Consider the following 25,624-nt stretch of genomic DNA (forward strand, 5'->3'; position numbering starts at 1 on the left):
GGACAAGGGGGACAACGACCAAACAAAAAAAGAAAAAAAGAAGATCCCCAAAACCCCACACAAAAAAGTACCCAGCCCACCCTAGCCCAGAAACAGTTTGAACAAGAACAGTCCCTGATAAAAAGTCCGCCGTCCCAAGACGAATGGTATGACAACCACTTGGGGTACATAGTATGGTCAATGAGGAGGGATATCCTCCCCCCGCCGCCCACCCAAAACCAGCAAGGATGCGTCAGAAGGGATTAAAAATGTGGATTAGCACCTAGGCCTTCATTTATCTTCCGAGCCCTCTCCAGCGAGGGCCTCTGTAGCTGCAGCCAGAGCATCTTGTTGGTTTTGAGCGATTTCTGAGGGGGGCGGTCTCTGAGGGCGCCATCTCCTGGCTTGTTGTTGCCATCCCGACGGAGAGAAAGCCAGCCCGCACTCTAGCCATCCACGTCGCCTCCTCGCTTGGCGGTGTCAGGCCCAGCAGGCCGCAGGTGGCAGGCGGCCATCAGAGAACGAAGCTGGTGCAGTTTGCGGTTGAATCGAAAGATGAGGCGGAATGGGTGCCCCCAGGAATACGAAATCCCTTGCTGCCATAGATGGTCAGTCACAGGGTGGAACTGCCTACGTCTCTGCAGCATGACCAGTGCCAGGTCCTGATACAGTACCGGGGAGTGACCCTGGAATGAAATCGGGTGGAGAGTCCTCGCATTGGAGAGGATAGCTTCTTTGGTCTTGAAGTCCTGCACACACACTAATATATCCGCCGGTGGCGCTTAGGGGTCGCGGGTGGTCCCACTCTGTGTGCTCTGTCCAAGACGACATCGGTTGTGTGGGACTTACCGAGTATATGCTAGAAGAGGCCGGTGGTGAAGGTGAACAAGTCTTGGGTATCCTCTGAGCTCCCCCCCCCTCACCCCCTCCTCCGGATCCGGATGTTATGCCTGTAGGATTGTTTTTCGATATCCTCCAGGTGCATCTGCATATCCATGTTCTGGTCTTGCAACCTGATGACTTCTTGCTGCAGTGTCGTCAAGTCCGTAACCGTGGAATCGCTTTTCTCTTCGAGTGTAGCCACCTGCTCTCCAATACTGTCGACATCACGGCGTACGTCTTTAAGTTCTGTGGTAAATTCGGCCTTCACCGACTGGATATCTTCCCTCAGAGTGAGGAATAGCGACTCCAAGAAGGCCTTCGTGATGGGTTCGTTCCCAGCGGTCGCGTGCTGCTTTGACGTCTCGGCTTCCGGCGCTGTATTTGCCTTGTTTAGAGTGGACTGCGAATGGCCAAAGATGTCCTTCAGGGATTTCACCTTGGCGTTCCTGGCTCTGGACATGTTCTCCTGCACTCCCCAAGCACCTGGCAAAGCAAGATCCAAAAACCAGGCGGGAGCGGGTCTGCCAGCAGGGAGCCGCTGCTTTCAGAAGGCGTATAATGATTGTGTAGAGACTACCGGGAGTTTCCCATGGTTGTGCCACTTGAGATTTAGGAGCAGGCTCAAGGTCCAGAGTCGTGTTGTCGCCCAGGGCCCGGGCACATGTTTCGCAGGGGCGACTGCTTCTCGTCACTTCGGGTTGGAGGAGTGCACAGCCCAGTGCCTTTGCAAAACCCCAAGGCCACCTGCTGCGCTGTACCCGGTTTTGGTGCAAGGTCCTATTTCATGTCTAGTCGGGCCTTCAGTAGCTTCTCAAGGGCCCACCTCGATTCCCGCCATCCCAGAGGCCACGGGGGCAGGGTGAGTGCCAGCAACAGTCCCGGGTATGGCCCGCTAGATACAGGGTGTCGGGCAGCTGTACTGGCGTCGGTTAGGGAGGGAGGACCCGCAAACTTGTGTCACCCACAGTTATGTTGATCCCGAGCCCAAGCAGCCAAGTCATCTGTCCGCGTGCCCACAATTCCCAATGCGCCACCTCAGTGAGTGCCAGCAAGCCGCCCCCTGCAAGCCTAGGCCCACGCTCATCCACGGCTTCCAAGCGACCCCCTCCATTGTGTAAAGGAAGAGTGATGCACGGGGGGGTTGCAGCGATCTGTAGAACTGGCGTGGGGAAGCAGCACTATCTTTGGGTCTACCCTTAGTCGCCCCGGCCTCACCTGAGTCACTGCTACGCCGGGTGTTGCGATGCCGGATCCGCCGCCCACTGCAAGCCGGGGATCTGCACGGCCCGGCTCGATGGCAGAAGAGACCGGGCCGCAAGCAGCACTCAACCCCCACTCGATGGGGAGCTCAGCTAAGCCTCCTCCTCAGGTTCCTAGAGCAGCCGGGCAGGCCCCAATCAAGTGTCTCCGCCGTCGTGGCCCAAGGAGCAACACGGGTCTCTCTCCAGAATAGTCCACACCCACACCAAGGGGTCCGCTGCCGGTGATTGCTCCTATGTCCGATGGAATGCTAGGCGGCGAAGGGGCCTCGGTGCCCCCGGGCACTCCTCTTGCCGCGTTGGATGCTAATGCGTCCGGCTCTCCGCCCACTGTGATATGCGTGGCCCAGTCCGGTAGCAAAAGAGACCGGTCTGCCGGCAGCACTCGACCTGCATCCAGTGGCGGGCTCCGCTGGACCTCTGTCACAGCCTCGCTGCACAGTCGGGCAGCTCCATATAGAGGGCCCTCGCCCTCATGGCTGTAGTAGCAATGTGAGTCTCGCCCGGAGTAGGCCGTAATTTCACCGTGGGGCTCCGCAGCTGACAGTTGTCTCAGTGTAGGAGGGGAGCACCGGACTGCAGGTGAGCTCCGATGATGGTGAGTCGTCTTCTCTCCTAGAGCAATGGCCTCAACTGCTCCAGAGGCCTTCTCCGGCCCCCCGTGATGGGCCGCAATCCACTTCCACAGCGCCTTGTGTGCTGCGGGGTTGGTTGGCTGCTACAAGGGGTGGTCGAACACCTCTGCATGCAGGAGTGCCGCAGATGGCCATGGTCCAGTGTGGACGCCCGTTGATACAGTCGCAAAGGCCGTTACCAAGGCCTACGGGCTTGCTTAGTCTGCAGCCGCCACAGGTGCGCCTCTGGTGGGCTTGGGGTCACTTGAGGCCGGGGATCAATTCGGCTCAGGGCACCGGGCAGGCTCAGGGACCACTCTCAATGTTGCTGATATCGGTAGGTACTAATCTCTCGGGACGTGTCTGTGAGCCGGGGAGGTGCTGGGGGTGAAGCTGGCGCAGGGGAATGTACACACTCTCGACGGAGGCCGCTGAGAAGCCTCCCGGCAGCGGCCGCTGCGGCGTCACCTGTGTGCGATCCAAGCCTCCGGCGCTCTTCCATCGGCTGAGCAGGGGGACAGGAGACCAGTGGGGCAGACGGCGGGGAAGGAAGCTGGCCTCGGTGATCCAATCTCGAACCACTGCGTTGTCGGGCCGCACTCACGTGGGCGGCCTGGTCTGCCTCCCGGTGTCTCCACTCCCACCTCCACCATCACCGCTGGAAGTCAAGTTCCGGGCTCAAGTTGGACCAGTGGGTGCTGCCAGAGTTCGCGCGTCCGGTCCCATGCTAATCAGGCCCCAGGGAAGCAGTGCTATGCTGTCACAGGCGGACGACGGGCAGGAGCCAGAAAACGAGCGTCCTACCTCGCCTCCATCTTGACCAACCCCTTCGCTATTTTATTTTAAACCAGTATTTTGAAGAACGTTGTGAGCCCCCCATACATGCTTTCTCAATGAGTGCAGACTGGATGGCAATTGCCACAGCATTATATATATATGGACAGCACCCTGATGAAGATCGCACCATCATCTTTCATCTCTCAGTAACTTCTGAAACACACGTCGGCGCACCTGTGTCTACACAACATTTGACCTTAGAGAATTTTTTAATACTGCACTGTTACAGTTTTCACTTTAGGAATTAAGATTCCACTATTTATTCGTATTTTATGCCTCGATATTTATATATATATATATTGTCTTTCAATGTGAATGTATGTGATCGTCTTGTTTGAATTTGTCATGTAGTGAAAAAAAATGAAACGGCCAACATCTCTTGAAAACGTACATGGCTAGTATCTCAAAATTGAACACCACGCAAACCATAAAAGGACTAATTGTAACACTGGCGACGATTTTAAAGAACCTGCGTGCTACTTCAATAGAGATTAGACTTTTAAAACTGAAGAAACTACAACCTTTGGATTTTAACAAACTTGGTACCTCCAATGCCCCACCAGTGACCATTTCATCGGTCACCCCAACCAGTAAGTGCCAGTTTGTCTCAGACTTTCCTTTGTTGTCTTAAAGCCTGCCTGTCTTTGCTGAACTGTCCCTGTATTGGCCTGAGTAACTTAATATAACCTGCATTGGGAGAGCATCAGTTGTGACCTGGATATCAATTTCCTTCAACTTCCTGATTGTGCCCTCATCACCTGTGAACAGTCAGCCCTAACATGGGCCTGCCAGTTCCTGTTGGACTTACCGTTTTCTCTCTGTTGAACCCTTAAAAAGTCATATTGCCTTGGAACATAATCTCCTGAAAGAGTTTGATGTGTGACCCTATGCTCCAAACCTGCGTTTAGCAAACAGACTTCTGATTTCAACAGAGAGTGAGATCACTACTTTGTTTGGAAACTGCTGCTTTGGATGGACTATTTATGTTTTCATACACTGGGACAGTGTCTCCTGGTACAGGCAACTTTCTATTGTGAAGTCCCCCAGAGATTTTGCATTGCTTGTGCTGAAGTTCAAGCTCCGGTATTGTTTGCTGGCAAAGTCACCACATTGGCTATTTGTCGACTTTGTCCACAATTCCACACAAAGGTATAAAGTGCCTTTTATTGTTTGTGTGGTGTTCAATTGTGAGATACTAGCCATGTACGTTTTCAAGAGATGTTGGCAGTTTCATTTTCTTTTAAAAAAACAAAACCGTTAACTTCTTGCAACCTCCGTTGCTGTCAGCGTGAGCCATACCAATTTGAAAGTGGCCTCACGCACGTCTTCTTGTCTTCTTCCTCAAGACTCTGTGACGCTTCCTCCGCGTCAAGACTGCTGCTGGCAACATTTCCTGCATGTTCGTGCCTGGAGCCACCCGGCACACCTCAAGGTGTTGCCATCTTGTGATTGGCATGTTTGCTTTTGTTTGTGATGCGTGCCGCCAACCACGTTTCTTCCTACCAAGCGTTATGAGTTCCGGTTGTCTTCCGCCTTACACCTTGGGGAATTAACTACTTCGAAGATATATGGTGAGCCAGCATGAATAAAGAAGAAATAGCTAATGTTTTCACAACCTTGATGTTCATCTTAAAACTGAGGAGGTTGCTTTTGGTTATTCCAGTCATGTCTTCACCTGACTTTCATCCTTCATGTTGAACTTTACTGGGAAGCTACATTTGTCTTCTTGACCTCCCCTGGATCGGCTTTGCAAGTTTTAATCTGCAAGCAAGGTATTGTTTCCCCCATTTCCAAGTTTATGGATGACCACGGTGACTACTTCATTTATTTTAGCTTATTGTTTTCTTAGGACCGTGCATCTTTCATAATGTTGTTGTTTGTGCTCAAATGCTTTAATTGTATCGTTCCTTAAGGTTCAACTTCATGTGTGCTTTCTATGTGATGATTATACCATTTACTGGTACCTGATCTTGTATTTGTATGTTAAGGGGTGAGTGAGTGTAGTGTCCTTGTTTTGCATTTGTATGAACAGAGGGAGAGAGAGTGTAGTGCCCCTGGTCTGCGCGTTATGGGTGTCCACATGAGAGGTCTACCTTTTGTGTAGCTTTTCTGACTTACTTGTATTGGATGTACCCTCTGAGTGGTTGCCTCATGAGAGGTATTTGGACTGTGCATTACGGGTGCGCACATGAGAAGACTAATTCCTTTTTAGCTTCTCTGGAATTACCCTTGTTTGGGAAGAAGAGAATGTTCTTTAGCTTCTCTGGATTTACCCTTGTTTTGGGAAGATGAGAATGCTCTTTAGCTTCTCTGGATTTTCCCTTGTTTGGGAAGAAGAGAATGGGGCATATTATCAAGGGGGTTTATCTACGCTTTTTTGGCTTTAAAAGCCAAGAAAGCGGAGATACAATTATCTCCCTATTACCTAGCTGTCGCTAACACCAGTTAGCGACAGCTAGTAGGAGATAGCGACCATCTTGGGCCCCACTTTGCATGTCAGTAATATTTATCACTAATGACATGCAAAGTGGGCGTGCCAAGATGTTAGCGACTGGAAACAGTCGCTAACATCGCTATCTCCTATTACCAACCTTTGGAGATATTCGCGCTAAGCGCGATTATCTCCAAAAGCTAACACCTGTCCTGAGCAGTTCTTAGCCATGTTATCCAATGGGAGTTGGATAACATGGCTAAGAGCATTAGCTCGCTAATGCATGAATATCGCTGACTTTTCTGCGATATTCATGCATTGCGGCCGATTTTTATCGCATTTGCGATAAACCTTGGTAATACCAAGGTTTATCTGCAATAAAAATCGCCGCAGCTCGGCGATAATTTTTTCACGCTAACCAAGCTATAGCGATAATTATCGCTATTGCTTGGTAATATGCCCCAATGTTCTTTAGCTTCTCTGGATTTAGCCTTGTTTGGGAAGGAGAGAATGTTTTGTTAGCTTCTCTGGATTTACTCTTGTTTTTGGTTGAGGTATTTGTATCACCGTTAGGGGTTGCAAAATTACCCTGATAATGTTACGTCTTGAAGCTTTGTGTTATTCTTGAAGCTCGTTGACTTTTTGTATGTGTGTATGTCCACCTCCGCACATTTTATTTATAACTAGTCATATTGCATGTATGTACAATGATCTCACATGCTTGTATTTTTACAATTCTGATGAGGAGGGGATGTGTTGTAATCTAGTAAATGATTAACGCATCCTCTCTGTTGTTGCCCTTTGCCTTGCTGCTCAGTCTATGTGATGTCATCAGATTGTTGGGAGTGTTTGAGTGGAAGAAGGAATCAGTTGGTGTGCAAGGGCTGAGCGGCAAGGAGGCTGCTCCTGGTGGGGCATTGTATGAGGCATAGCATGAGACATAACTTGGATCCTATCTGAAGAATAAAGCTGTGAACCTAATATACATCTCTGGACTACGTATCTTTCTTTTAATTGTAACATAGTACATTGATTTTTGTCTTGGTTTTTAGTGTAATGATTTGGTTTATTTGTGACTTTCTATATATTTGGAGCTCGCAGACTGTATATGTCTGTATCATTGTTAAATACTACTACTATATAGGTTTTTTCTAAAACAAATGACAATCCCAATAAAGTAAAATGTTTATCGGCTTCGCTGCAGCCGGAATTCCCCCGCTGTGCTGGAGAATTCTATGTGTGCACGGTTCAGAAGGCGCCCGGCCATCCTCCGCACATGCCCACCATGATGTCAGACGGCTGGAGGCCATCCGACGCACAGAAGTGGTTATAATAAAAAAAAAATCAATAAATTATTAATAACACTGGTCTGATGTATGGTACATTTATATCATAAATGTAGTATTTATCAATATATATTTTGGAAAAGTTTTTGTTGACTTTTTGTTATAAGTATTTTTCCCTGGTTTCTTCTCCATGTTTAAATCAATTTTTCAGGGACCCTCTTTGTGTATTTGGACAAAGCAACTGGCGCCTTGGATAGAGGCTGGGAATGAGACAATGGGAGATTGCTATCATAACAAATGCTTACTTCCCTTTGTTGAACTAATGGATGGGTATGACTCCCTCCAGGCCAGCCCCTTATGTATGAAGTGTTGATACGGGCATTTGGGCAACTGAGGGGAGCAGGGAGAGAGGAACCGGACAAACATATGGCCCTCCATTCACTGCTTACACTTGATACAGCAGGTCATCAAATAAAGTGGTTTTATGCATCGCTCCTAAAGGCATCCCTGACTCCGATGCCAAACTTAAGGGGTTGATGGGAGAGATTCCTTGATAGGGCACTCACTGATATAGAGTAGCGCCAAGTTTTAGAATCACCCAGGACAATCTCCCACAACACCCGTCCAAAATACTTGCAATTTTAGTACGTCCACATGACATATATAACCCCCCACCGCATCTGGGCCAACTGTGGAGGAAAGCCAAGAGGCTGCCCGAGGTGTAGTCAATTAGAGGCTGACTTCCTTCTTATGACCTGGAGCTGTGCGTCACGATGAAATTTCTATCGAGCAGTACTGACCAAGATTAATGGTACGCTGAATCGTAGACTGGATTACTCAGTGGAGGTTTGCTTACTTAGTCTATACCCTAGGCCACCCAAATGCAGGCTGGTGAACAGATTTATTGAGTTGTCCCTGGCACTAGCTAAGAGGCGAATTGCGATAACATGGAAATCAGCCATAGGACCGCAGATCAGCACGTGGACCCAAGAGGTATCTAGGTGGGCTGCTGCAGAGGGTAGAGCTTTGAATAGGGAGGAGTAGAGGGGCCTGCATAGGCACCCGATTGCTGAAGCATGGAGGCACATTTTGTTTAACTGGGCCCCCCAAGACATTCTAATAGTGAGGAAGACGAAAGTGAGACGTAGAGTAAGAGGCAGAGGCATTGAGGCAGTGAGGGGGCAATGTGTGCTAACCGACACGACAGGGACACTCCGGTTGCTGATTCTGAGACACCTCTACCCTCCCCTTCCCCCAATACGGTTTGCGCTTCAGAACAAACACATGGGTCTATCCGATGTTAATAATGATTAGACGACTTGTCCCACCTCAACAAGAATATACTAGTTTACCACTTCTCACACCAAGTCTGTCAGAGATATGGACATCCGCATGCATTGTTTGAAGATGTTCTTCTTTTTTAATATTTTATTGATTAAGAGTTATCTGTGGCATGTCCGATCCGTGGAGTAGCCGGTGAATATCACGGTGTTCACTTGCAATGAGTAGGTCCCAGGAGGTACGTAATATGGCATGTAAGGCGCATCTTTGATATGTGAAATGGGGGACGTTAATAAGTTGAAGCCCTTCCGAGATGGACAGAGGAGTATGTCTGATGTATATATGGTTCCACAACCTCATACTCTGTCTGCTGTCTACAAATATAAATGTGATGCAACAATACCTTATGACACACACTAAGTGCCCCACCAGGAAGAAATCAGTTAAATCTTGTTCCACCAACACTATTCTAATAATAAATGCCTACAGTATACTGCTATGTATGATTACAAAATGCCAATAAAGATATTTTCCCCCCCAAAAAATCAGACATAAATACAATTCTGCCACTATTCTAGGATTTTAGCAAAATAAAATGGAAATATTGATAAAAATTGTCTACATTTTGATATAGTCTACAAATAAATTAGGCAAGAATTATGGAATTTTTCTTCTGTCTTTTGTAAAGGATCTCTCTCAAACCCCCTAAACTTCTGCACTCAAGTTATCCTTGGCCAGATTTACTAACATTTCGTGTCATCCTTGTACCACTTTTGTGGCGCATCCAGTAGATATTTACAAAGCCACACAAGGGGAAATTTGCAAAGCCTTGTGTGGCTTTGCAAAAAAAAATGTGGAACGCAATGCAGCGGCTTGCACTGCATGGTGTTACATTTCATTCTGGGAGGCGCCTCCCAGAATGAAATGTAGCACAATGCAGCGCAAGCCGCTGCATTGTGTTCCACTTTTTTTGCGATCCCATGCATCCATCTATGGTTTTCACGCGCTCCCAGGTTTACAAAGGTTTGTATACCTGGGATTGCATTAAATCGCTAAGCCTCCCAAGGGCTGGCGTAACGAGGAGAAAACATTTTTTGTCTCTTCATTATTTCCTCTTTCTGTGTGTGCTATTGCAGCACACATCGGAAAATGCCTCGAGAGATTGTTTTTGTGCAACTAAGGCATCCCTTCCTGCACAAAAACAATTCTCCTTGAAACGCAGGCACCGTTGCGTGGTGACTGCGTGAAGAACACCAGCGCTAGGAGACAGCAGAAGTGTGCTATATCTTAGTAGATAGCTTGCTTTCCACACATTGCAGCACAGCAAGTTGCTTTGTTACACTGCACTGCTTTGCGTGAAAGGTTAGTAAATCTGCCCCCCTATGTATGGAATCTAATCGGTTTCAACATAGTAATACATGAACATCGATTCCAATTTTGGAGCTGTCTTATCTTTCTTTATAAATAAAATGCAGTAATCTGCAGTTTGTTTTTCCTATGTTTTTAATTTTATTAAACGCACTATGCATCCTATTTCTGAGGAAGTAGGGACGAAGTTTCTTATGCATCTCTAAAAGCAAAGCAAAGAAATATACAAATGTGGGCTGCATCTTCTCCTAACTTAGATTGCAAACATTTGGGAATGGAGCAAAGGGTTTCTTCTGTGCAGTGGAAGAGATCTGGCAGTCTAGTGCAAAACTCAATGTTCCAGGGACACAAAAGACCCCCAGCACATCACTCTGCTCCCACACCCTTCACTCTCCGGGCCTGGAATAATATCCCTTTTGTCCCTCACTAATCTTTTTTTTTCAAAATGTGTTTATTTGCATTCCCCCCCCCCCCCCCGCCCCCCCCCCCAAAAAAAAAACAACATACAGAACTAAAAACAAAAAACGAGAAAAGACAGTCAGTTCAAATCATGACATATACAATCCTTGGGAACATGGAAGATACAGAGCACACAGTAGATGTGTTTCCACTGGCTAGCGCATGTATAACAGATGACCTGTAAGACGCAGCCACTTCAACACTGTCGATGTGACCTCATAATCAGTGCCATAAACACACAGTGACTACCAACAAACACAGCAGAGCTATGCATCATAATTAACATCAGAATGCAGTATCAAGTATGTCCCTTGAACCTATGACACCTGCGGTGTCTGTGATGGTGTGTCGTTAGGCTCCTGTGAGCGCTGTATATATGCGAGCAAGGGTTGCCAAATGTCCAACGGTCTAGAAGCAGGCGGCTGCATTTGAGCATATGTATCGCTGGTGGTGTTGCAATATGTCATGCTGTGCAACCATGCATGAAGTGTGGGCTAACTTTACCCGCCCACTTAAGGGCCACCTCACCTTTGGCTAACAAGAGCGCTATCACTACAAAACGACGCCGGGACTTGGAGAGGTCGTGGACGTACCCCAATAGGGCAAGGAGAGGTGATGGTACTATGTCTAAGTCAACCATCTTAGACAGCTCACTAAAAATGGAAGTCCAATAAACCTCCAATTTGGGACATGTCCATGTCATGTGTGCAAAGTCCACCTGCGGGGTTTTACACTTCGGGCAGGTGTCAGACAGCGCTGGGTCAATGCGGTGTAGTTTGCGAGGGTGAAATAAAGATGCCGCAGAAACTTGAAATGCAGCAATTTATGACGATGGTTCGGGGATATTCTCCGTGTTTGCTCACAGCAATGGCACCATTGAAGATCAGTTAAGGGATGTCCAAGATCGCCCTCCCAGGCAGCCCTCACCGCCGTGTCTCTACTTGGTAGCAATCCTATCGCCCCTTTATACAGTCTAGCAACCAAGTGGTTCCCATCACCTCCACTAATGACTTCATCAGAAGAGGAAACTCAGTGGGAGCCAATGGGTAGCTCTCAATACAGGCACGGAGCGCCCTTTGCACACGCATGAGCACAAAATGGTCTAAATTTGTAGCATCCCGGAACCGAGGATCCTCCGTGCGCGAGAATATGTGCCCCCCAGGGAACAAGTCCCCAAAGGTGCGCAGCCGGAGTTTAGATAGTGTGCGCTTGACTAGCGCTTCTTGCAGGATAGGTATCCAGCTGTTACCGGCCAGGGGAAGTGCATGAAAGTACAGGATATTCATGCTAGTTACCTTCGCCAGCTTGTGCCAAGCCCAACTCGTGGTGGACAGCGTTTGAATATCACGCGGATCCCGAAGGAAACCGCGCGGCAGCAGTGCATAAAGCGGGTCCGGAAGTGCCAAATTCGCCTCAGACCAATAGTACGGAATCCGGATATCCGTGTTATGCCAGTGCCGAGCGAAACTGGCCTGGGCAACCAAATAGTAGATTTGCAAGTTCGGGACGCCAAATCCACCTGTCTCGTATGGTTGCACCAAAGTGTCCCATCCAACTCGAGGCTGTTTCCCACCCCACACCAACTTCCCAAGCAAAGTGCGTAGTCTAGAAAAAAAACGTTATGGAGAGGGATTGGGATGTTCGTAAAAAAATTAAAATACTGTGGCAACACCACCATTTTTATTAAGGCTATGCGGCCTGCCATGGACAGGGGGAGTCGAAACCACAGCCCCACTTTGCTCTCGAGCCCCTCGACCGCCGGGCCATAGTTCAACTGTAAGACACGGTCCCAGTCCCTATGGATATGGACAGCTAGGTACTTGACCGAGTCATCGCACCAAGTTAATGGGTAGTCCCTGGTCCTGGCGCAAACCGCATCAGTCAGTGGAAACACCTCTGATTTACCCCAATTAATTTGTAAACCGGACAAGGTGCCATATCTAGTAACCTCGCCAAGCAGAGGTTGTAAATTGTCATCAGGGCGCCGCACATATAATATAATGTGGTCGGCATAAAGTGTGAGCAACATCGGTCCCGTCTTGAATTGTAAGCCATGGTGGCTGTGTTTACTCTGTAAATGGTGCACCAGCGGGTCTAGCGCCAGTATAAAAGAAGGGGGGACAGGGGGCATCCCTGCCGCGTCCCGCGGGTAAGTGGGAATGCCCTAGTCCGTGTGCCATTGAGGCGAATGCAGGCCGTCAGCTGGGTATACAACAGTCTAACCACCGCCAAAAACCGCTCAGGGATCCCCAGGGAGCGCATGGTGGTATATAGGAACGGCCATTCCAGTGAATCGAACGCCTTCTCAGCATCCAACAACATCGCTGCAGCCGATAAATGTGATGCTCAATAATCAATGCAAGCCTAATGGCAATTGCTTTAGCGAAAATCTTATTGTCAAAGTTCGGTAGTGACAGGGGCCTGTATGAGGAGCATTTCAGATGGTCTTTACTGGGTTTGGGTATTAAAATTATGACTCCTTCCCTAAGAGTGGGCGGAAGTATCCCCTTATCTACTGCCTCCTGGAAAACGTCTATAAGATGAGGGACTAACAGATCTTTATACTTTTTATAGAAACAGCCAGTAAAACCGTCCAACCCAGGCACCTTAGCGCCATCCAGCGCATCAATGGCGTCCGAGATCTCACCCTCCGTAACGGGCGTAGCTAGGAACTCCTGATGCACCTTGCCCAACCAGGAGAGGGAAATCTCATTGAGGTGTTGAGGTACTCCTGGCAATCCTCCAGGGTCGAATCAGCCCTAGAGGTGTATAATTCCATACAATATTTCAGCACCTCGCGCAACACCCCCACATTCCCAGTTATCCGCTCTCCGGAGTCCCCAGTCAATGCTGCTATGTACGTGGGTCTGCGAGTGTATCGCATCAGCCGTGCCAGTGTCCTACCAGGCCGTTCTCCCTACGAGCTATGGAGTATTTACCCAGAAAGTTGGCCTCTCTATCCGCAGCTTCATTGAACTCGGCCAGCAGAGAAGCATGACTAAGCGCATCAGAGGAGTCTGGTGCGTGTGAGCTACCGTCGAGGTCCCGTAGTTTGGTCTCTACATGCGCAAGTGTGAGGCGAAGTGACCGGAGCACACCAGCTTGTTTGGAGATACAAATACCCCTAGCGTATGCCTTAAATGCCTCCCAGAGGGTGGCCTTGGTGTCAACGGTACCCACGTTCAGTTGGAAATATTCCACGATAGCTTCCCCCAATTCAGTTGCCAAAACAGAGCCTTGTAGGGCCATGTCCGGAAACCACCAAATGCGCTCCACCCCCCAGCCCTAGGAATACGCAACTGTACTAGTACCGGAGAATGGTCAGACAATGTACTCGGCAAATGCTTCACATCACTAAGCCACAGTAACGAGGCTGCCGAGAGGCACCAATAATCGATGCAAGTCCAAGTATTGTGGGGTGCAGAGTAGTGCGTGTATCCTAAGTCGCTGCCAGAGTGGTGGCGCCAGGCATCTACCAGATCCAATTGTTCGAGGACACCCCACAAAGCGTGCCGCGTGCGTGGTTTAGTGACTGTAGTGTGTGAAGTACTATCCAGCTCCGGGTTGTGTCAAGTTAAAATCACCTCCTAAATAGACACACTCAGCCCCCATGTGAAGATTGTTAAAAAGCTCAGGGTCCTCTACGTTCGGGCATAAACATTAACAAAGAGTACGGAGTGTTCCAGCATATATCCCTTAACCAACACGTATCTCCAGCCCTCATCCCTGCATACCTCCTCCTCATGAAAGGGCAATCTCTTGTGAATTAGCACAGCCACACCTCGGGCATAGGAGCTATAACCCGCAAAGTATCTATGAGACCCCCAGGCTGCAGCAACTAATGGGGTAGCAGATTTAGACAGGTGAGTCTCTTGCAGGAAGGCGACGTCTACCTGGTGGTGCTGTAAGTAGCTTGTTACTAGCTTACACTTGCGAGCGTTATTAAGACCCCGAACATTCCAAGACAACAGAGACACATCAGCTTCCGCCAGAACATTCCTAGCCATAATCTAGTACAAAGAAAATAATTGACAGCTCTATACGCATAATAGGCATGCTAAACCACAAAATGCACACAATACCACAAATAGTACACAAATTCGACCAACTTACCCAAACCCCTCCCACCCCCCTACCCACCCGCCCCACCAAACGTGGGGGGAAAACCCAATCCCACATTAGAACTCCAAGATGTGACAGCAAACTGAAAACCCCAACAATGAGCCCCCAAAAAACCAAACAAATGTGCATCGGCACAAGGGAGGTATCAACACCCCGTCGTAACCCCATACCATAGCATAACAGAGCAACATCTTCGCACCTCTGTGGCGGCACAGCCCGCGGTGCCATTGAGGCGCCACTGTGGAGAGCTGCAATAAGAAGGAAAAAAATGAAAGAAACACACACATAACGTGGTGAGCAGTGTCAGCAATTACAATAGAGAAGCACAACACACAGAGCTAACTGGTTCCAAAAAGATCAGCACTCGCTCCTGAATCCGGAATGTCCAGAGCGCCAGAGTTCTTCTTTGCAGCATTTGAGTATTGGTGACAAAACTCCTGAGCTTCATGGAGGGTGTCGAAAACCCGTGACCGTCCATCCACATCCACCTTTAGACGCGCAGGGTACAGCATTCCGTAGCACAGGCCAAGTTTCTGCAGTGCAGCCTTAACCCCAGCATATTTCCTGCGCACCTCCTGCACCATCGCTGTGAAATCAGGGAAAAGGGAGATGGCGGAGCCCTGCCAGTTCAGTTGCCCCTTATCCCTAGCCAACCGCAAAGCAGCATCCCTGTCCCTGAAATTCAAAAGACGTGCTATAATCGGGCATGGAGGACACCCCGGATTCGGTCGAGGCCCCTGGATGCGGTGCGCACGTTCCACTACAAATGTTTCGGTGAATGAGTCCCTGCCAAAGAGGTCAGTGAGGAGTTTTTCAACAAATCGGTCCAACCTGCCTGTGTTGGTCGACTCGGCCACTCCCGTAATATGGATATTATTTCTGCGCCCCCGGGCCTTCAAATCCTCGTTCTTCATTGCTACTGTTTTAAGGAGCCTCTCCATCCTCTCATACTTTTTGGCCATTTGGGCCGCCCCATCCTCCAGGTCGGAGATCCTACTTTCCGCCACCGTCAGACGCCCCTCATGATTGTCTAAACGGGCCCCCATCGCATCTAGGCGTTGGTCAAGGGCATCAAATCTGGTGTCCTGGGCCTTGAATCCTGCCCGCAGCTCAGCCAGGAGGCCCTCCGTCCCCGTCGCCGCTGTCGCAGGAACCTCGCCGCCCTCCGCCATGGGAGATTACTGCGCCGCCGTGCAAGGCCCCGAAGCTTTGAAAGGAAGTGTGCTCTTACGACCCATACCCCCTATACTGGCTGCGCAGCGTAAGTAGAGGTAGCAAGAAGCAGCGCAGTGAAACAGCCCCCGTAGGTAGTCACCGGTCACAGCAGTCCCAAATATGTAGAAAACAAGGCAAGGCGGGGCTGCAGCTAGTCAGCAGGAAGCCTTGCAGCACCCAGAGTGGTCTCCAGCGGGGGAAGAATGAAGGTCCAGCTGGGAGCACCCCCAAACGAGCACAGGCGCCAAAAGTAAGCTAAATGCAGTGCCAGACCAGAAGGTGCAGGGGCATCCACACAGGCCCAAACACAGGGCAAGGCACTGGTGATTTTGGCTCCAGGCAGCAGAGGAGTAGGGCATCAATGGGGGCTCAGGTGGAGGACCCCGCAGGAAGGGTACCTATGGCAGGCAGGGCAACCGCTGTCAGACGCCAGGGATCTAACACAGGTGGGGGGTCTCCAGGTACATCAGTGAGGTAGGGCTTCGGCCAGCGCCGGTCCGCCGACACACTCGCGGCCTCCAACTCCTCGAGGCCACCACCGTAGCCTGCACACAGCCTCAATGACTAGGGAGCCAATGACCCCCGCAGCCGCTTACCGCCCATCCACGGACAGCTATGCAGGCCCTCTGACGCGGTACAGCTCACGTCCCAGCCATGTCGGAAGCATCACGCAAGGCCCCGGCTTTAGCTCCCGGCACAGGCCCAACCATGCGGCATCTCTCTCCACACGGCGCCGCTTCGCTCCACAGGTAGTGTGCGGTCTGAAGCTGCAGCCGCCGCAGTCCTCCCCCTCTTACTCGCCTCTCGGGGTCATTCCTGCAGCAAGACACCCGTCGGCGCTGCCACAGATGAAGTAGAAAGGACGGGCTACGGCGGAGCTGCCAGCCTACGCAGCCATCACGGTTGGCGGCTAGGCCACGCCCCTCCCCCACTAATCTTCATAAGTAACATCAGTAGGGGGTCACTGCAGCTGATGCTGAACATGCTTTGTTCTCAAAAGAAGCCTTATGACCAGTATATGTCCCTGATTATTGATGATGCATAGGACACTATTCTGGGCCAGAATTCCATGATTTCCACTGCCCCTCACAATGCTGCAATTTATTTATTTTATTTATGTATTTTATTTCAAAGGTTTTATATAGCGCTGCTGGACCCAAGAGTATCAGAGCGCTTTACAAGGAAGGTGAACATAATAAGATAACATTAGCATTGTGCAAACAAATCACAATATAGTGTTGCATTCAGAAGAGCTAAGGGGACAAAGAAACAGAGAGATAACATTAAGGGGAAGATGAATATTGAAAGTTAAGAGAGAGAAGGGGGTGTAGAGAGGGGGAGTGAGAATATAAAAAGATTGAGACGGGTTGGGGAGAGGAGTGGACAAGAGAAGAGAAAAGAGTGAACATGTTCAGAGTTAGTAACATTCAGGGCTGGTTTCTCGACCGAAACCACTCTCCTTGGCGTGTCAGAATCCATCAGGCAAAGGGTGGACAACGGGGAGACCGTGGCACTCATTTTATTGGATCTGAGTGCCGCATTTGACACCGTCTCCCATCCCATCCTATTGTCCACCCTGAGAGAGGTGGGTATCGATGGCACCGCCCTGGCCTGGATCTCTGATTTTCTGTCTAATCGCACGTTTCAAGTTTTCTCCTCTACTTCTGACTCCTCTACTTTTCCTTCCAATCACGGTGTTCCCCAAGGTTCTATTCTCAGCCCCTTGTTTTTTAATTTATATGTGAGACCTCTTGCTTTTTTGGCGGAACAGGCAGGTCTCTCTATTTACTCCTACGCTGATGACACTCAGGTCATCTACTCCCTTTCTACTAATAAGCATCTCCCCTTCTCCTCTCTTCAAGCTGGTCTTACACAGATCTCGGCATGGATGTTGGAGCACAAATTAAAATTAAACGGGGAAAAAACTGAGCTTCTCCTGTTTGGCCATGACACTCCACTCTGGGGCCCACAACATTGGCCTCCGGAGATGGGCCCTCTCCCTACCCCAACCTCTTCTGCTCGCAATCTTGGTATCCTCCTGGACAACCAATTGTCCTTCAGGCAGCACGTCGTGAAAGTTTCCGCCACCTGCACCACCATCATCAGGTGGCTTAGGAAAATCTCGTGGATGCTGCCTTCCGACACCCTGAGAACTGTAGTCCAGGCTCTTGTCATCTCTCGCCTGGACTATGGCAACATCTTACTTTTGGGTGCCTGTAAGGAGGTAACGAAGAAGTACCAGGTAGTACAAAATATGGCTGTTCGCCTTATTTGTAATCTACCCGCTAGATCCTCAGCCTCGTCCCATATGCGTAAATTACATTGGCTGAAGATCGAGAGTAGGGTCAAATTTAAGGCACTATGCTTCATGCATAAAATAATGTCCGGAAAAGCTCCTCGCTACTTATCTGCCCTGGTTCAGCACTATCTCCCACCACGTACGCTCAGGTCCTCTACCCAGAACAAGTTCCGGATTCCGCGCATCAAGAGAGCAAAAATGGGAGGGCGCTCCTTTTCCTTCCTGGCTCCCTCTCTTTGGAACTCTCTACCTCCCCCTCTGCGCTCTGAAAAGTGCTTCCTTACCTTCCGCAAGGGAATTAAGACCTGGCTTTTCGATCTGTAAAATTGCTGACTGGACCCTCCCACACTTTTGCATACTGCGATTACTCTCAGCGCCGGGAAACCTACGGGTAGCTGTGCGCTTAAGAAATGTAATAATAAATAAATAAATAAATACCCCAATATTTGTTGAGAAGAAGTACTTTGAGTTCTTTTTTGAAGAGAGGGTAAGAGGGATTGCAGCGAAGATCCTTGGGGAGAGAATTCCAAATCGTAGGAGCATTGCCAGAGAATGCACGGGATTGGGTCTTTTGACATTTGAGTCTGGGAGGGATCAGGACAAGGGAGTTTGTGCTACTCAGGGACCTGGAGCACCCTGCTTTGTGTAGTTTGATTGCAAGGTAAGAGGGGGTGTTTTGGTGCAGACAGTACTTATGGCAAAGCTGCCTCTTTTCAACTGGCCGGGGATGAGATGTTGCACAAGAACCTACTATCAAGGATCTTCCTACATTTATCCTTGAGGTCGATGCCTCACAATACCAATAGTGCCATACAGCAGGGCAAGAAAATCCTGTTTGGAGTGCACAGTACTCTGATTATTATATTGTGCAGTCGTTGCCTTAAATCCTTGCTCTAGCTGACGTAAGCATGCCAGCTTCAGAGGCACTTTAGATTAGCAGCACTGCAGAGAATTCCGTCACTCCTATCTGGAAAGTGCTCAACGCCTTCAGCTGGCAGAGGACAGAACATTCAAGGGGCCTTCAGTTGCCATGCAACAACAACAAGAAAAAATAGAGACAGCCACCAGCTCCACCAAATCCAACTTTAGAGGTAGGTGCTTCAAGGAAATCTTTCAATTTGTGGAGGAAGTACAAAATTCTCCTTTAGTTCTCTTCGGAGGGAAGATCGGCCGGCTGAAATACCTAGCTAAAGAGATTGATGGATAGGTAATATGCAAATGACAATATTTTTGTAGAGCTCACCACACAATAAACTGTGGTTCGCCTTTCTGTATAGAAAAGGTGTGTTTTTCACAAGTGAAAGGTACAATGTCGACTTTTGGGCCACGGTTGCAGTATGTGACTTTTAAGTTAAACACAGATTTTCTCTCTACGTCTCGTCTATCAGCATACCTCAGCATCATCCCTTTCGTCTTTTAAGTTAGACACAGTAACTATCAGCTGCCAATAGATCAGCCCGCCCGGGATGAATAATTAAATGAAGATTAGCGTTTGAAGTCAGGTAAATTCACAGTGGAATTTATAGAAAGTATCTTAAGTACGGTTACCAACTCACACTGACGTCATGGAATATCCAGGGTATGTCTCCGTCCATCATATGGCCTACTGTCACGTGTGCAGCTGCACCAACCGCATCCTTGTAAATCACAACAAGTAAATATTTACATTCTGCAGGGCTCTTTCAGCCACTCATTTATCCCAGTGACAGATGGCACTGCTGAGGTAAAACCTGCTAATCTCTGCACACTATTCTAACAACCTTAAGCCGCATTTAGGCTCCCTGCCTTCTCTGCAGATGGCCGCCTCACCTCCTACATACAGGCCTTCACAAGGAGGTCTAGGGCGTTTGCCTGTTTCTCAAACTTGCAGTTTCAATACAACACGAGCTTTTTAGTGCTGCGTTGATGATAGTGATCAGGCTTGCACTAGTGCCCGAGAGGAAGGGAAGGTGTGACCAGTATTTGACATGCAGATACAGAAGTGCAGGTACTCACAAGTTACAATACCTGCTTACTCCTGAGATGTGCTGGTACTCTCCCTTTCAAACTAAAAAAATGCAGGTACTCAAGGGCAGATTTACAAGCCTCTTGGGCCACATTTGCATAATTTTTAACACAGGAAAAATTATGCAAAAATGGCTTTCAAATCTGCCCCTTAGTACCTGCCCATTTAACGCACTCTGTGGGAGGCAAGCCTAGCCCCTTCCTGCTGTGAAGTGGAGCCACCAGGTAAGAGAATGGATTTAAGTAAGCTGGGTCTCTCGGAACCTCAAACACAGTAGTAATTAAAAACAGACATTGAAACAACCAGACCCTATATTAATGTCCTTAACTTTAGTGACAAAAATATTGGAGGGTTTCTGAACAATGGAATATAAAAAACATCAGCGATTTAGCTCTGTTTATGTTTCACTTTTGCATTCCTCAAGAGTATTAGCTATATCCAGGATTCTGTGTTTCTGTATTTTTTCATGTTGCATATTAATATTGAAAAGTGCATCTTTTGAACTGAGTCACCTTCGGGTGTTTGTAACGGACCTCGATTGAGAGCCCTGGAGTTGAGGCTGAAGGCAGTGTGCGTTTCTCACAGTGCCTGTCTGTCAGTCAAAAAGGTATTCAAATACACTGTCATTCAATCTTTGGCCCCTCTGCAGAACACACAGAGCAATGGTCACGTATTCCAGTTGCAATTGTGATTCTTTGCAAATAGGTGGGAAGGATGTACACAGTTGTCAAAATACTGACAAGTTAAAATCAAAAGAAAATGTGAGGCTTACAGTTGAGTGGGTGATTTGTTTGGAGAAAGCTGAAGTGAAGGAGATGCCAGGAAGTATAATTAGGAGAAAGTGAAAAGAGTGTGCTGAAGACGAAAGTGATGATGTTGAGATACACTGAAACTAGATGTGGAGAGAAAAAACACGTACATGCCTGAACTTCAATCGACCAAAAAGCCAGGGTAGCAGAGGTGACACAGCACACAAGCCATTTGATGATTACTTTCACTCGCACACACATTCTTACACATACACATACACGTATTCTTACACATACACATACACGTATTCTTACACATACACATACACGTACCGTCTCTCACATGAACCCACTCACCCACAAGCATTCACGCAACATACATTTAAGGGCATTTTTTGCATACCTCAGCTGACAGGGAGTGTCATATTCCAGCTAATTGTACTCCATTTTTTTATTACACTAATAGTGAAGAGTATATTATTCACTATTAGTGTAATGAAAAAGTTGACAGAAAATAAGGAAAGTGGAGCCCCAACCAATGTCCATAAGGGCAGCTGCCATGTCAATGATTTTGCCACATCTGTGACCCAGGGTCGCAGAGATAGTGCCAGGGGTCGCAGCTGCAATCCCTAAATGACGTCCATGCATATATGTCTAACAGAGTGAATATAACAGGATATAACAGCAGCAATTGAAACACTCTGAAGACCACTACCCCTTCCACTGGCGTCAGTAAAGTTTAATTCACAGCGTCACAATTTCAAAATGGAAACATTTTAAATATTAATAGTTTACAACAAGATCATTGTTGTTACTCGTTCATCTTAAACAGCTAACAACCATTGACAAAGCCAATAGTCCAGGCTGTGTTTTCGGTGTATGTTATATGTTGTGTTATATTTCTGGATGCAATCACAGAAAGCTCAGAGAGGAACGCAAATACCGGTGAGGTGGCACACCAGGGGAACCACAGAAATGTACTTACGCCACCCTTACGTCACTTTTCCCATGATAAAAATGACGCTAAAGTGGCGCAAGGGGTATGTAAATCTGCCCCTTTATGTTTCAGCCACACACTTAATTACATAGGCTGCTCTTCCTTTGAGGTCCCCCACTGCCCCGGATAAGAGTATAACAGCAGGTAGCTCCATGAATCAATCACCTTGAACAGCCACAACTTAAAAATAGTTTGTCCTATTGCTACTTTGCAGTAGGAGTGGTTGCATATTAGTGATAGGGTACCACCTGGCAGGGGTGCGCTCAATCCCACAAGGGTGTCGGCAGGGACCTCTATTCTACTGCTAATAAGGATGCTCGAAATAACTCAGTGGGTTGGGCTCCTGCAGGAAAGACAAACAGCAGAGTTAACTTTCTCCCTAGCAGTTAAAAGTTTGAGACATTCCTAAATGCAAGCACCAGTCAGTGACAGTGAACTTTGTTGCCACACGACGTTACCTTTGGTTGAATCTCCAGTCACGTCTTTCAGGTGATGTGGATTATTGACAGTTGCACTTCCGCCCGGAAAGAGTGCAAGCCTGTTTGTAACCCAGCGGGTCCCTTCATCAGACTGAAGCTAAGAACGCTCTCAGGGCTGCGACCTCGCTCGAGACACTCTCTGTGCGCAGGCTTCCTGCTAATGTCCTCTCGAAGCTGCCCTGGACTGACTCAAATGTCTGGCTGTAGCGATGCTGTCCCGTGCACCGGCCAGCTGAGCTCGGAGGGCCTGAGACCCGCAGCCAGCTCCCTCTGCAGCCTCTTGTTTCCTTTCAAAAGCCGCCAGTGCGATAGGAGGCCCCGGAGCCCATGAGGTCACGCTTCCTGTTGCAGCAACAGCCTCGGCTCTCAAGGGTTTGTTTCTGAAGTGCAACCCTCCGAGAGCAGGGCACACCGAAGCATCACCCGCCGAGAGATAAAGAGTCAGACAGGCTTTGATAAAGTGTGTTTTTATTCAAACGCGCCCCCCTGGCAGGACTTTCTTCAGACTTTGGGTCGGTTCCCTCGTCGGTCTGTGGCTGCAGTCTGCACCACAGAATCCCTTCCTGCAGGGGTTTCATCCCACAGACTGCACACACAGCAGGAGGTTGTTGTTGGCCACCAGCCAGTTGTAGCTACTCGATTTAGCAGAAACCGTCTGGATAACAAGCGACAGCTCAGAATAATGCCATAAGCTAAAGGCGTTACTAGCCAATGGGAAGAAGGCCGCCGAGGATGCTTCTTACATTGATGACGTTTGAAAATAGACGAGGCTTTGACCAATCAGATGTCTGCCCGTGAGAAAGAATCTAGTTACTGGCTGGATTAGAACAGCTCAAGTTTGTCTCTACTGAGGCGTTTACTCCATTTGGTAGAGCAAAATGTAATGATGCTCTTTCTCCCCCCAATAACTTTCGGAGTCGGATGGTGGTACCAACCTCTTTATTCAGGTACATAGATACAAGGAGCGCAAAGCATGTCCGGCGCCCAGCCTGCTCGCGCTCTGAATGCCGCGCTACGCCTGCCGCGCCTCTACGTCAACGTACGTCACGTAGCCACGTGACGTACCGTGCTAGCGCGCTCACTACATATCTCCCTTTTTTCCAAAGAGTTATGTGAACAAGTCCTGACTCATATCGTAGTCTCTGAACCTCACTGGTGGGACCACCGCCCTGCCCCTTCTCGTCAGTCTTACCGGGGGACTGGCAGTCGTTGCTTCTTCACTCTGTCCACTCTCTAGCGCAGCCGCGCCAGGCACGCTCCGACTGCTGTCTTCCTCCGGCTGACACTCTGCACTTGCCTCTTGATCTTCGTTACTACTTTCTCCTAAGTCCGGGCCTTCGCCTCCATAGTCACTGGAGTGGTCACTGTTGCTCTCACTCTCTTCCATGTTGGCTCTGCTTCTCCAGTTGAGTATTTTATTGCACCTGGCCATGCGATCCTGCGACCACACGTTTCCATCGCTCAGCAAAGCCGCCCGGCCCTTGATTTCCACAACTCTCAGGGGCCTGCTGTACTTACTTTCCCCTTTTTTCTGCAGAGTGGGCAATCTTACTCTCACCCATTCCCCCTTTTCGAGGGCAGTGTCTTTTACATTCCTCCTCGCATCATAGTGTTTGGTATACACTGCTTGTGCCTTCTTCAGATTGGCTTGCACCACTGCCGGTGACCACTCACTCTTAATAACTCTGTCCTTCCATATCCTGTTGTCTTGGGTGAACGGCTCCCGGCCTCTTAATATCTGGAAAGGGCTATAGCCAGTGTTCGTGGGAGTTATCCGATACGCCCACACCATGTGCCATATCTCCGCCTCCCAGTCTTTGTTGTCTGCAATAGCCGCTTGTATCGAGCCCATCACCACTCTATTGAAGCGCTCCACCAACCCATTCCCCGCTGGGTGATATATGGATGTGTGTTTAGACGCTATTCCATTTCTTTGCATAAATTGGTTCCATCTGTCAGAGCGGAATTGGGGCCCATTGTCACTAAGGACACACTTAGGGATGCCCTCTCTCACGAAGGTCTCCGCCATGAAGCTCACTATTTTCTCAGTGTCCATTGTTTCTTCGATCTTTACTTCCGGCCATTTCGAATAACGATCCACCATTACACAAATGTATTTCTGTATACCTTGTGCATTCAGCACTGGCCCTAAAATGTCGATGGACAGTTCCTCCCACGGGTTTTGTGGAGGATCAATCTTTCCCAGGGCAGGGCGCAATGGTTTCAGCGTTTTGTCCGCGCCCTGGCACCTCAGGCACTCTCTCACATGTCTTTCCGCTCTTATGTCCATTCCTGGCCACCAATAATTCTGCTTGGCCCTTAGTTTCAGCTTTCCCACTCCCAGGTGGCCTTCGTGTAACATGTCCATCAATCTGGATATCATCGTTGACGGGGGTATGACTCTTTCCCCTCTGTATATAAATGTTCCCTGGTCATCCATAGATAGTTCCTCTCTCACCTCGAAGTAGGGGACAAGGCCACGCTCTAATTTGCATTTGTCCGGCCAGCCTCTCACAATGTAGTCCTTCACTTTCTCCAGATTCGGGTCTCCTTCATATGCCGTTCTCCATTCCTGTTTGCTGATGGATACTTCGAGGTCCTCGGTGAGTGCGACCCACTCTTCCCCCGCCTCGGGGCATTCTGTACTGGGCTCCATCGCTGCCGCCCTACTCAGGTAGTCCGCCACTTTGTTCCTGTTCCCTGGAATGTGTTCAACATCATAACGGCACTCCATTAATTTGAGCGACATTTTCGAGATCCTCGGTGTCGCTTCCGCATGTCCACTAGATGTGAGCACTTTGAGCAGGGGCTTGTGATCGGTCCTCAACCGGAACCTTGTGCCCCACAGGAACTGCCGGAACCGGGACATGGCCCACACCACCGCCAACATTTCTTTTTCAATCACACTATATCTCTTTTCAGTGTCATTCAGGGTGCGGGATGCGAAGCATATGGTTTCGACTCTCCCTTGGCCTCGGTCTTGCATGAGGACTGCGCCCAGTCCTTTATCACTCGCATCTGTGGTGAGTATGGTGCTTCCTTGGGGGTCGAACCCTTGCAGTGGAATTGCCCCTGCCACTTCTCTCTTTATCATTTCAAATTCCCGTTGAGCTTCCTCTGACCAACAGAACTCGCTGTTCTCTCGGGTTGACAGCCTCATATGGTGAGTTTTCGAGGCGAAATGTTCAATGAATTTCCCATAGTATTCCGCCATTCCCAGGAATGACCTGACTTCCTCCTTGGTAGCTGGTGATGGTGCGTCGCAGATCGCCTTTACATTTTCACTCTTGGGAGTCACTCCTTGAGCACTGATTTCGTGGCCCAAGTACGTTACCTTCTCCATCCCTATCCGGCATTTGGCC

General features: G+C 48.9%; 1 protein-coding gene across 2 annotated transcripts in view; it reads right to left on the minus strand.

The window, feature by feature from the left end:
- Positions 1-22,769, minus strand: part of TMEM71 (transmembrane protein 71) — a 221,822-nt gene extending 199,053 nt beyond the window's left edge. For both annotated transcript variants that reach the window (XM_086966232.1, XM_086966230.1), the window contains exon 1: positions 22,242-22,769. The gene's annotated coding sequence lies outside the window, so the exon portion shown is untranslated. The remainder of the gene's footprint in view (positions 1-22,241) is intronic.
- Positions 22,770-25,624: the final 2,855 nt, after the last annotated feature.

This window comes from Lissotriton vulgaris, chromosome 4_1 (genome assembly GCF_964263255.1).
Source record: "Lissotriton vulgaris chromosome 4_1, aLisVul1.2, whole genome shotgun sequence".
NCBI lineage: Eukaryota > Metazoa > Chordata > Amphibia > Caudata > Salamandridae > Lissotriton > Lissotriton vulgaris.